The following is an 11848-nucleotide window of genomic DNA, read 5'->3' on the forward strand; positions in this document are numbered from 1 at the left end:
CGTGGCTGGCGCCTTAGCCGGTTGAGCTATAGGCGCCGAGCCTATAAAATTATTTTCATTGCTACTTCATAACTGTAATTTTGCTACTGTTATGCATTGTAATGTAAATATCTGATATTCAGGATGATGTTAGGTGACCCCTGTGAAGGGGTCATGACTCACAGGTTGAGAACCACTGCTCTAGAATAAGTACTTCTTGTTTTAGTGGTGATTAATGGCCATGGTATATCCACTGAAGCAGAAAGCAGAGCTTGGATTATAGGGGAAGAAGGTGTTAATAATCCGAGTATCTACTTTAACCTTCTTTATTCAGGCCTGTACTGAGTGCCTATATACATATACGCTTCTAGATGAATTTTAAGGTCTGCCTATCTCCCCTTATGCTTATGGGAAAAAGCCTCAAAGCTGTTTAAAGTAGATGAGGAAAATGTCCTCTCTTAGTTTCAATCATTTTGGTCAGTAATGCTGGTGACATAGTGTCTCCCAAGAGAAAGTAATTGTCCCTGGAAATCAGTTGTATGTAAGGCATTTTCATGTTTGGTTTATTCCCTTATCTTACAGCCACCCTGCAAACGTAGGGATTGTCATTATTATCCTAATTTTACAGATAAAGAAAAAAAGGTTCAATGTGAAGTCATGGTCATGTAAGTAGTGAGCGGTAGAACCAGGATTTGAACCTCAGTCTGACTTTTAAGTCTACTGGCTACTCTTGCCATGGTGCCATAGCGGTGTATGTGGGCTGTGTTTAACAGCTTTACTGAAATACAATTAACGTATCATAAAATTCACCTACCGAAAGTATATATGATTTAGTTTGGTTTTTAGTATATTCACAGAGTGGCACAACTGGTACCATGATCTAGTTTTAGACTATTTTGTCCTCCTAAAAGAAACCCTGTACCATTAGCAATCAGTCACTCACCTTTATCCCTCATTTTCCTTACCCTGTCCCTCAGCAGCTATTGGTCTGCTTTTTGTTGTGATAGATTTGATTTGCTTATTTTAGAGATTTCCTATAAATGGAATCATCCGTGGTCTTTTATATCTTGTTTTTTTCCTTTATCATAATGTTTTCAGTGCTCCTCCCCATGTCATAACATAATTTATTTCTTTTTATTCATTTCTATCTATGTAATTGTCTTTATTGCTGAATTCAGTGTTATGAATATGCCACATTTTATTTATCCATTTATCAGAACCACTTTTTTTTTTTTTTTTTTCCTTTTCTTTTTGAGACAAAGTCCCACTATGTCGCCCTTGGTAGAATACCGTGCTATCATAGCTCACAGCAGCCTCAAACTCTTGGGCTTCAGTGATTCTCTTGCCTCACCTCCCAAGTAGCTGGGATTACAGGCGCCCTCCACAACGCCCGGCTACACTTTTTGTTTTTTTTTTTTTTTTTTTTGAGACAGAGCCTCAAGCTGTCCCCCTGGGTAGAGTGCCATGGCATTACAGCTCACAGCAACCTCCAACTCCTGGGCTCAAGCGAGTCTCCTGCCTCCGCCTCCCAAGTAGCTGGGACCACAGGCGCCCGCCACAACGCCCGGTCATTTTTTGGTTGCAGCCGTCATTGTTGTTTGGCGGGTCCGGGCTGGGGATTCGAACCCGCCACCTTAGGTGTATGTGGCTGGCGCCCTAGCCAGTTGAGCCACAGGTGCCGAGCCCACTTTTTGGTTCTTAAAGAATAATGCTGCTGTGTGGCTCGGCACCCATAGCTTAGTGGTTAGGGCGCTGGCCATGTACACTGGAGCTGGTGGGTTCTAACTTGGCCTGAGCCTGCTAAACAACAATGACAACTACAACAAAAAAAGTAGCTGGGCATTGTGGTGGGTGCCTGTAGTTAGTCCCAGCTACTTAGGAGGCTGAGGCAAGAGAATCACTTCAGCTCAAATGTTTGAGGTTGCTGTGAGCTGTGACGTCACCATACTCTACTGAGGGTGACACAGTGGGACTCGAGATACTCAAAAAAAAAAAAAAGAATAATGGTGCTGTGAACACTTATGTACAATTTTTATAGAGAGACAGGTCTTGCTATGTTACTTAGGATGGTTTTTAACTCCTGGTCTCAAGTGATCCTCCTGCCACAGTCTCCCAAAGTGCTAGGATTATGGGGATGAGCCACTGCACCTGACCTCCAGTACCATTTATTAAAAAGACTGTTCTTTCCCTATTGAATCATCTTGGCACTTTTGTTGGAAATCATTTGATCATAAGTGTAAATCAATTTCTGAACTCTTGATTCCATTTTATTGATTAATATCTCTATTATTATGCTACTATAATACTGTCTTGATTATTGCAGCTTTGTAATTAGGATTTGAGGAGGTATGAGTTCTCTTTGTTCTTCTTTTTCAAGGTTGTACAAATCTTGACCTTTTATTCTTTTTGATGCTGTTTTAAGTGAATTTTTTTGTATTGTTCATTGCTGCATAAAGATATACATTGATTTTTGTATATTGATTTTGTATCCTGCAACCTTGCTGAACTTGTTTATTAATTCTAATAGGTTTTTTTCCTGTGTGGATTCCTTAGTATTTTCTATATACAAGATCTGTGAATATAGTTTTACCTGCCTCTTTTCCAATCTTGGTGAATATAGTTTTACCTCCTCTTTTCCAATCTTGGTGCTTTTATTTCTTTTCTCTTGTATTCTGCCATCTGTGAATATAGTTTTTACCTCCTCTTTTCCAATCTCGGTGCTTTTATTTCTTTTTCCTGCCTAATTGCTCTGGATAGAACTCCAGTACAGTGTTAAATAGAAGTGGCAAGAATGGACATCCTTGTCTAGTTCCTGATTTGAGGGAGAAAGCTTCATACCTTTAAGTATGGTATTATCTGTGGATTTTTGTAGATGTCATTTATCAGGCTAAGGAAGTTCCCTCCTATTTCTGGTTTCTTGAGTATTTTTTTTTATCATGAAAGGGTGTTAGATATTGTTCAATGCTCTTTCTCTGTCAATAGAGATGACCACATGGCTTGTGCCCTTTATTGTATTATTATAGGGTATTCATGAATTTATTTTTTTGCATGTTAAACCAACTGTGCATATCTAGAATCATATTGTGTCTTCCTGCAAGTACTTTTTGGGCACCAGCTGTTAACCAGGCCTGTAGGAGTATACAGATGAGTAAGATGAGGCCCATTCACCATAATGGAGGAGATAGAAGAACATGCAGTCTTAAACTTTAGATAAAAAAAAGAGTAAAGAAAAAAAAAAAGAATGTCTTATGTTGATGTGTGATAAACAGCAAATGAACTCTACAATGACCTTATTTTGAGGCTGTTCAGTGATTATAGGGTTGACATTTTATAACTGTTTGACTTCAGATATATTCTTTTCCCTCTCCAGTTATCAGTTTTACCATCTGTACATGGGGAAGTTGGATGTGGTGGTATTCAAGATTCCTTCTAGTTATAATGTGTTGTGAAATTACTTGGTTTTTAGGTCCTTTGAAAGATACTATTTTGATAGTTCCAAGTAGCTAGATGGATGACTCTTCTTATCCAAGTAGCTAGATGGATGACTCTTCTTATTCTGGTTCAGGGTGGGGAAAGATGCTTTAGTCTTTCTTAGTTGGCCTTAATTGCACTCCCATCTCAAAGAGATTGTGGCTTTCCGTTATCATTCCACATTCTGGTGAAGAGGCCATTTCTCTGAGCATCACATAAACTCTATGAGAAGGAAAGACCACTGGAGAGGGTATGTTAGGAGTACATGTTTCAGGGCTCAGCTGGAACTAGGCCTACTGTGTTGATATGTACGTATACTTTACTTTCTGTCTATGAAAATTAGGTGAACTTAAGGAGGTAGCCTATGTAGGCAGGTGGTCAACTTTGGAGGTTCTGTTGAATTTAGTTCACTCTTAAACATTGGGGAGGTCATTTCCTTCTATTCATGCTTCAATTTCCCAATCTATCAAATTGAAAGAGAATAACACTTCTATTACATAATCTTTTGGGGTTGATGTGATGTAGAAATGATATCCTAGGTGCATATAAAATTATATATATGTGAGTTACTTGCAAAAGGTGCAGTTATACATAATGTAGCAAAAATAATGTAAATAATGAGAATACAAATAACAATGCAAATTTATTATAAATATTATAAAATAATGCAAGTAATATAGTGAATAATAGCAAAATATTATAAATGACATAGCAAAAAAATGTAGCTAAATAGTAACTACATTTAATCCCCTACTGTGTTCTTTGTAGTGTGGGTGACACTGGTCCACTTTAAAATTTTTATTTAAAAAAAGAATTTTTTGAGAGACAAGTTCTTACTCTGTTGCCCAGACTGGAGTACAATGGCATGATCATAGCTTGGTGAAGCCTTGAACTTGGGCTCAACTAATCCTTCCACAGATACCTGAGTATCTGTGGGTGTGCACCACCATGCCCAGCTAATTTTTCTTATTTTTTATAGAGGTAGAGTTCCCCTGTTGCCCAGATGGTCTCCCAACTCCTGGCTTCAAGCCGTCCTCCCACCTTGGTTTCCAAAAGTACTGGGATTATAGGCATGAGCCATGGTGCCTGGCATTCTGGCAGTTTTTTTTTTTTTTTTTTGAAAACAGAGCCTCACCTTGTTGCCCTTGGTAGTGTGTTGTGGCATCAAAGCTTATAGCAACCTTAAACTTTTGTCTCAGCCTCCTGAGTACCCGGGACTACAGGTGTTTGCCACAATGCCCAGCTATTTTTAAAGACGGGGCCTTGCACTTGCTCAGGCTAGTCTCAAATCTGTGAGCTCAGGCAATCCACCTGCCTTGGCTAGGGTTACAGGCATGAGCCACTGCGCCTGGCAGTCTTGGCAGTTTTGATAGGTGCTTTAGACATTATTTTTCCAATATTTCACAGCAATTACTTATCTCCATTTGACAGAGGTTAAATCACCAGCTTAAAGGGCAGTCAGTGATCAAAAGTGGATCTAACTCCAGAGTCTGTATTCTCTTTATTATATTCTGATGCCTTTTGGTAAAGACATCTTTTTTCTGTACCTCTCCCCTTGTTTTGAAAAAGTCTTGGTAGTGTGGGTGACACTGGTCCATTTTAAGAAAGGATAAAATTTACTTTTGTTGACAGTTGCAGCTTATCCCCACAGTCTAAACAGTTTTGAACTTTGGAGGAGACAGTAGGTCTGAGACTAATTTAGTCACTGGTTATTCAGACGCTCATAGAACTGGGGCCAAAATGGGAACAAGGATTCTTAAAATAACCAGGTCATTATCTCAGCGTTGAAGGAACATTTGAGATCATTAAGCTTTGTTCTCATCAAATGGGGAAGTCTCTCAACATGTTATTCCTTACCAAAAAACCCTGATATACTTTAAACCTCAGCCTGACTCAGTTAAAAACTTGTCTTTTTTACCTTATTCCTCCATAACTCCCAACATTTAATCATTACCAGATGCATGAGCTTCTAATTCTTATAAGGAATAGTGTTTTCCTTGGCATCACATAAGCTCTGTATAGCAGGAGGCTCAGAGAGAGTCTAGTCTCAGGCTTACCTTTAAACTTCTCTGTGTGTCTCTAGAAAACTGTCTTTCTTTTCCACTCCTCGTGCTACTTCTGTATTCTAGATCCTTGTCGTCTGTTTTCTTTTCGTTGAAATATGTTATAAAAATGATCACAAACTTAACTTTTCTGAATCATTTGAGAATGGTCCCAAAGTATTTCCTATATAGTAAGAATGTTCTTGTGTAAGTACAATGCAACCATCAAAATCAGGAAATTAACATTGATAAATTATTATCATCTAATCCTCAGACACATTCAAATTTTGCCAATTGTCCCATTGCCTTCATAGCAAAAGAATATGGAGTTCAGAATCACATGTTGTATTTAGATGACTTTTTAAAAAAATTTCTCCAGTCTCTTCTTGGCTTTGAGAATCTTGGCACTTTTGAAGATTATAGACTTTGTAGAATATCTGATGTCTCAGGTATTTTATAGAATGTCATGACCCGTTGCAGGTTATGCATCTTTGGTAGGGAAATATCATGAAATTGGTGCTGTGTGCTTTTCACTGTAGCCTTTGAGATGGTGATGGTTTCAATTTGTCCCATTACTGTTGATGTTTGCTTTAGTGTCTTGCTTAAGATGACACTAGCAAGGCGTGTCCATGTGATATTACTATTTTCTCCTTCGTAACTAACAAGTTTTGTATAGGGCTGTAGTATGGCACTATGTAGATAGTTTCCTTGCCAAACTTTCAACATATTTACTTATTTACATATTTGTATGGAGTCATTTTATGTATTGGGGAATAATCTGTTGCTAGAATTGTTTTGATGCTCAAGTTCTCTCTGATTTGGCAATTAGGAGTCCCATTCAAGTTGACTTCTTCTTACATAGCACTATCATTGTTTGAACACTTCCTTGCTTACTGGCCTAGCAAAATGCTCTAGACTCACCTTAAATTTTCTCTGTGCCAGCCTTGGATTAAACCATTTCACTAAGGATCCCTAGTTTCTTTTAGTATTAAATAATATTAATTTGGCTAATAGTTATGCTGTTGCTATTGGGCTATTACTGCTTCCAGTTCCTCTCAGTGGACAAAGTGAGGAAATGAGATTCTGGCACCCCCATGACAGGCTTTCCCTGCTACATGGGTGCCCTCCTCATTTTTCTTGGGCTTCATCACCCTATACTAGGCTGCTCTTCCATGACAACCCTTTCTTGGCTATGTGTGGTTTCTGACACACTGCATCAGGCCATGCTCTCCCTCAGTATGGATGCCCTCCTTGCTGTCCTAAGGCTCTGATGCATCCCACACCAGTCCACCTTCCTGTCCCATATGTGGATGTCCTTTTCACCCTGCTTGGGCTCTAATTCTCTTACTTACACTGTCTCTCCCTCCCTCTCTCCTTGTGGGCTTACTCTGTTTAGGTTCTGAGTACAATGTTGGGCTGCCCTCATTGTCTTTTAACTAGACTTGTAACACAAGACCTTCCTAACTGATTTTTTTGCTGCCAGTCTTCTCTTACCTTTCATCCTTTAGTGCTCTTTCTAAAATGTAAGTCAAGGCTGGGCATGGTGGCTCATACCTGTAATCCTAGCATGATACAGAGAGGCTGAGGTAGATGGATTGCTTGAGCTCAGGATTTCGAGACCATCCTAGAAAAAGTGAGACCCTGTCTCTACTAAAAATCAACAAACTGGCTGGGTGTTGGAGTAGGCGCCTATAGTCTCAGTTTTTCAGTAGGCTGAGGAAAGAGAATTGCTTGAACCCAAGAGCTTGAGGTTGCTGTGAGCTATAATGCCAGGACACTCTACCCAGGAATACAGCGAGTCAAATTATACCACTGCTTTGGTTAAAACCTTTGTAATAGTTGCCTTTTGCTTATAGAAGAACTTAGACAACCATTCAGGGCTCTCTAGGATTGAACCAAATGTACTTTTCCGGGCTCATTTTCTTATCAGTTCCTCTGTATAGTCCACACTCCAACTTTGGCCACTGGCTACTCCTTAGATATACCTAGTACATTTGCTTCTCTAGTTTTTTGCTTTTGCCCTCTCCTCTGTCTTGCTTAGCCAACTGCTTCCTTTACTATATGACAAACGCCCTGGAGTCTTAGTTCAGATGTCTGGTGTATGGATGTCGGAGCCCGAGTACAGTGAGGAGGTGTACATAAGAGGTGAGAATTGCTTGGTGAAGCCTCTCTGACCTACATAGTCGTAATTGATCCCTTTTGTTCCTACTTCTCCCATCCAAGTACTGACGAGGCCCAACCCTGTTTAGCTTCTGATATCAGGCAAGATCGGTTGTATCCAGGATAGTATGCTGTAGATTCTTTTTTCCCCTTACTTCTGATGGAACGTTTACTTCATTATTCCTGATTTATGATTATTCTTTTTTTTTTTTCTTTTTTAAGAGACAGGATCTTACTCTGTCTTTCAGGCTAGAACACAGGTATGATCAAAGTTACCTACAGCCTTGAACTCCTGGGCTCCAATGATCCTTCTGCCTCAACCGCCTGAGTAGCTAGGCCTACAGGTACATGCTACCACATTCAGCTTATTAAAAAAAATTTTTTTTTTTTTTGGGTAGAGATGGGTTCTCCCTGTGTTACCCAGGGTGATCTCGGACTCCTAGCCTGAAGTGATATTGGCCTGTTGGGATTATAGGAATGAGCTGCTGTACCTGGGCTCATGGTTAATTCTTTATATGTCTGTTGCCTGTGATTTATTCGTCATCTCTTGAATGTACTTTATACAGAGAAATGCATCTAATAGACACTCAGGGGAGGCTCTTGGAACTTGTCAAGGGAATTCTGGATGGTGAAGTCACTGCCATTCATAGGCTAAGAGGTTCTGACTACAGGGAACGGTTTGGACCCTGGCATCCCTGGGTCTAAATGCCTGCCCTGTGCCAAAGCTCTTTCTGAGAAAATTATACATTCACACTATTCTTCTCTTTTGTAAATTGCAATATGTTCTTTAAAAAAATTCTCTACACTCTCATCCCCAGTAAAATAATTCTTGACTATAGGCATATGTGTATTTAAAGCTGCAAATAATAGCAGCTACATCACCCTACTAAAAAAGCCTGCCCCAAATTGTCTGAAGACTGCATTATGACAACACGTGTTTTCTGACAACCTGTCTGCCATTCAGTCTGTCTCTGCAGAGGCATTTAGGGTGAAGTGTCCCCAAAGGAAAGTTTTTACTTTCTCAGTGATTTATCAGTCTGTGTTATGGGCAGTGTAGGAAGCATCACAAGCTAGGTTCCTTGCAGGATGTGGGGGTGGATGGGAGGAAGAGAAAGATAGAGAACTGTTATTTTTTTCAGGTCCCTCTACCAACCCTACTTGCTTTAGCCCTAGCAGCATCTTTAACTCCCTTGTGCCTTCATTTCTCCAGGCCTTTGTTCAGGCTTTCTTTTCTACCCTAGGTTTGAACTGTCTGATTTCAAAGCCTAGGCTCTTTTGTGGATCATAATCATAGCAATGAGTGTTAAAAAAAAAGAATTGTTCACTTTGCTTTTCCAGTCAGGTTTTCAGTCTAGTTAAAATAATTTCACAATTGAGATCAGAACAATATACACATTCAATTTTTGCCTCCACAGGGTTTGAATCAAGGTGTGCTTACCTATAGTGCTAACTCTTAGTTTGATTTGACTGGAGAGACAATAGAATGTTTCCAACTCAAGATTAGCGCCATTCTGCTTAGGGTAATTGAAGTTAAAGAGGAATAAAGACTTCTATATTTGAGTGGAAAGCAGCATGCAAAACCCTGTAGGACGTGATGGACCTGAATGCTAATTCCAGCTGTGATGTTTACTAGGTTTGCAACCTTTGGCACGCGTTAAAGATTGGCCCAGTTTCCTCATCTGTAAAATGAGGGCAATAAAGCAAATTCTTTTAGGGTTGTTGGTAGGATAAATGATGATTCTTCTGTGGTAGACTCTGGTTTTGACTTTGTCAACAACACTGGAAGGCATCAACCTAAGTATTGTCCCTGGCCTAGTGTATACTGTGTTTTAAGGCTTCTCAAGCCATCTTTTCTCCTATTATCTTATGTAATCTTCACAGAGAAAGAGAAGTGTGCTCAGAGAAAGAAAAGATAGTGTGATCGTTCCCATTTGACAAGGGGGGAAGTTGATGCTCAGAGAGTGGCTTGTCTGGGGACTCCTAGTCTGAGACTGCTTCTTTTGCACACTGAGGGCAGGGGGTAAAAAGGACCTTCAATTAAAAGTCAAGAATATCCTGATTATAGTCTTAGCTAGGATAATTTAGAAAAATCATATCAGTTTCTACTTTTTAAAATGAAGATACTAACTATTCTTCTTAACTAACTTTGGTGAGCACTTATCAAGCATTTATTATACTTTGTACTGGGCGAAGCCTGTCCCTTCCCTCAAGCTGCTTGTACTTCACTAAGGATAATAGCTAATCCATTTAAGTGAGAAGTGTTACAAGAAATGGACGTGTGTGGTGGGAAGTAGTGGTGCTTGTAGTGGGAGGATCCGGGAGGGTACCACAGAGATGGCTTTGGGGCTGGGCTTTGCTTATAAGGAGAAATTTCAAGAATTGTATGTTAAGAATTAAATTGAATAATGCCTATGAATGTGCTTTGTTAATTGCTACATAAATGCAACTCTTTACAATTGTCATATCTTATAGAAGGTGTTTCTTTTCTAGAAACCTTGGTTGACCTAGTAGAACATGATATTTGGAGTCTAGGCTTAATTAAAGTGAGAAGAAAGATTTCAGTAGCAAGATTGGGATCTCATTTAAAAAAATGGTATGTAAAGTGTTTTTAATCTAAGCGTCTTTACAATTGGATATGTATGTCTATTAAAAAAGACATATACATTTATGTATAATTGTTCTTTTGTCAATGCCTATAGTCAATTTTATTTTAGTCTAAACACATACCATTTAGAAATACCAAGAAAATTTATGTGCAAGAGTTGATGCTACTTGCATTCAGATAAAACTGGGAAGTTCTTGCTACTACCATAGACCAGGAAACATCACCAATGAAATCTAATGTATTGGAATAGATGTGGTGTTTGACCATAGTTTGACAGCTCTCAGAGATAACCTGTGAGCTATCTAGTTTGTTACGGATGTAAAATTCTTTGGTTACCCTGTAACCATTAAGACTTCTTATGCATCTTATATCTAAATTTTTAAGCACACTGTCATCTTGTAGATCCAAATCTTCTGCAGCACAATGGTCTGCAGTGCTAATCTTGCAAAGAAAATATCAATCTCTATCTCATCAAAACAGTTTGATAGCTGGCATACATGTCTCTTCATCAGCTTTTAAATCTTCTTCCTGTAATTTCAACCTATCATAGAATGAGATGAAAAAGTCACTTCCATCAACTTGTCTTGGTGCAACACACAGTGCATCAATATCAGCATCTCTTGTATGTATGCTTAATCTGCAGAATCCAAAGGTAAACATTTTCCTTCCAACATTTTTGATTATAGATTGTGGAAGATTCTTGCTTTCACTGATTTCTTGTGTCCACTTATGGGCTATTTAATTTTCTGCAAATCAAAATCTTGCCCTGCAGTTCCTCTTCCTTTTCCCAAATCCCAAAGGGCTGCTTCAGAGTCTCAATTAGTTTCCACATCAATATGTAGTCCTTGGGGGCTGCTAAACTGATAGGAGAAGTAATGCCATTAGTGCTTCTGTGGTGGCTGTGTTTGTTGTGATCCCTGTGTTGTAGTGTAATTTGAAACAGGATCATCTCCAGTGCCAGCACCACTCAGTCACCCCACCCCCACCTCCCAGCTACTGCTGCCCTGGGCATGATCCACTGAGACGGGAGGGAGGGAGGCTACCAACTGCCAACCTCATGCCCACTCCCACAAACTCTCCTATCCTTTAGGTGCTTCTCTTCCTTCCTTTCAATTTTTTGTATATTTACTTATGCAGGACAACAGAATATATGAAACAAAACATTGTTTGGGGCAGTCCCTGACCCCCATTGGTATGCACCTGTTAAAATTTCTGCTTTGATGACACAGTGGACCTCAAACTGCTTTTGAGTTTATAAAGAACTTACCATTTTTTTTAAAAAGCTGCTCTTCCTGTTGTAGCATTTTAAAATATTTAGGAGAGATATTTAAAATTTTAAATAGCCTTGGAAACAAGTATGCATACTGGGGTATAGAATGAATCAGGGCAAGACAAAGAAAAATTGGGTAAAAGATATATAACGTTTTAACTTTTTAGATTTGTTTGGTTCAATAGATATAATTATTATTATTATTATTATTATTTTTTTGAGACAGAGCCTCAAGCCGTCCCCCTGGGTAGAGTGCCATGGCATCACGCTTACAGCAACCTCCAACTCCTGGGCTCAAGTGAGTCTCCTGCCTCCTCCTCC

The 11848-nt window shown here is 39.3% G+C and overlaps 1 protein-coding gene and 1 pseudogene across 1 annotated transcript in view; one reads left to right on the forward strand and one right to left on the reverse strand.

Moving 5' to 3' along the window:
* PAK1 (p21 (RAC1) activated kinase 1) overlaps positions 1-11848 on the forward strand; it is a 182530-nt gene that overhangs the window by 57299 nt on the left and 113383 nt on the right. The gene's annotated exons all lie outside the window — the stretch shown is intronic.
* On the reverse strand, positions 10383-11316 carry LOC100944660 (annotated as a pseudogene).

This window comes from Otolemur garnettii, unplaced genomic scaffold, assembly GCF_000181295.1.
Source record: "Otolemur garnettii isolate 467f Iridium unplaced genomic scaffold, OtoGar3 scaffold00001, whole genome shotgun sequence".
Taxonomy (NCBI): Eukaryota; Metazoa; Chordata; class Mammalia; order Primates; family Galagidae; genus Otolemur; species Otolemur garnettii.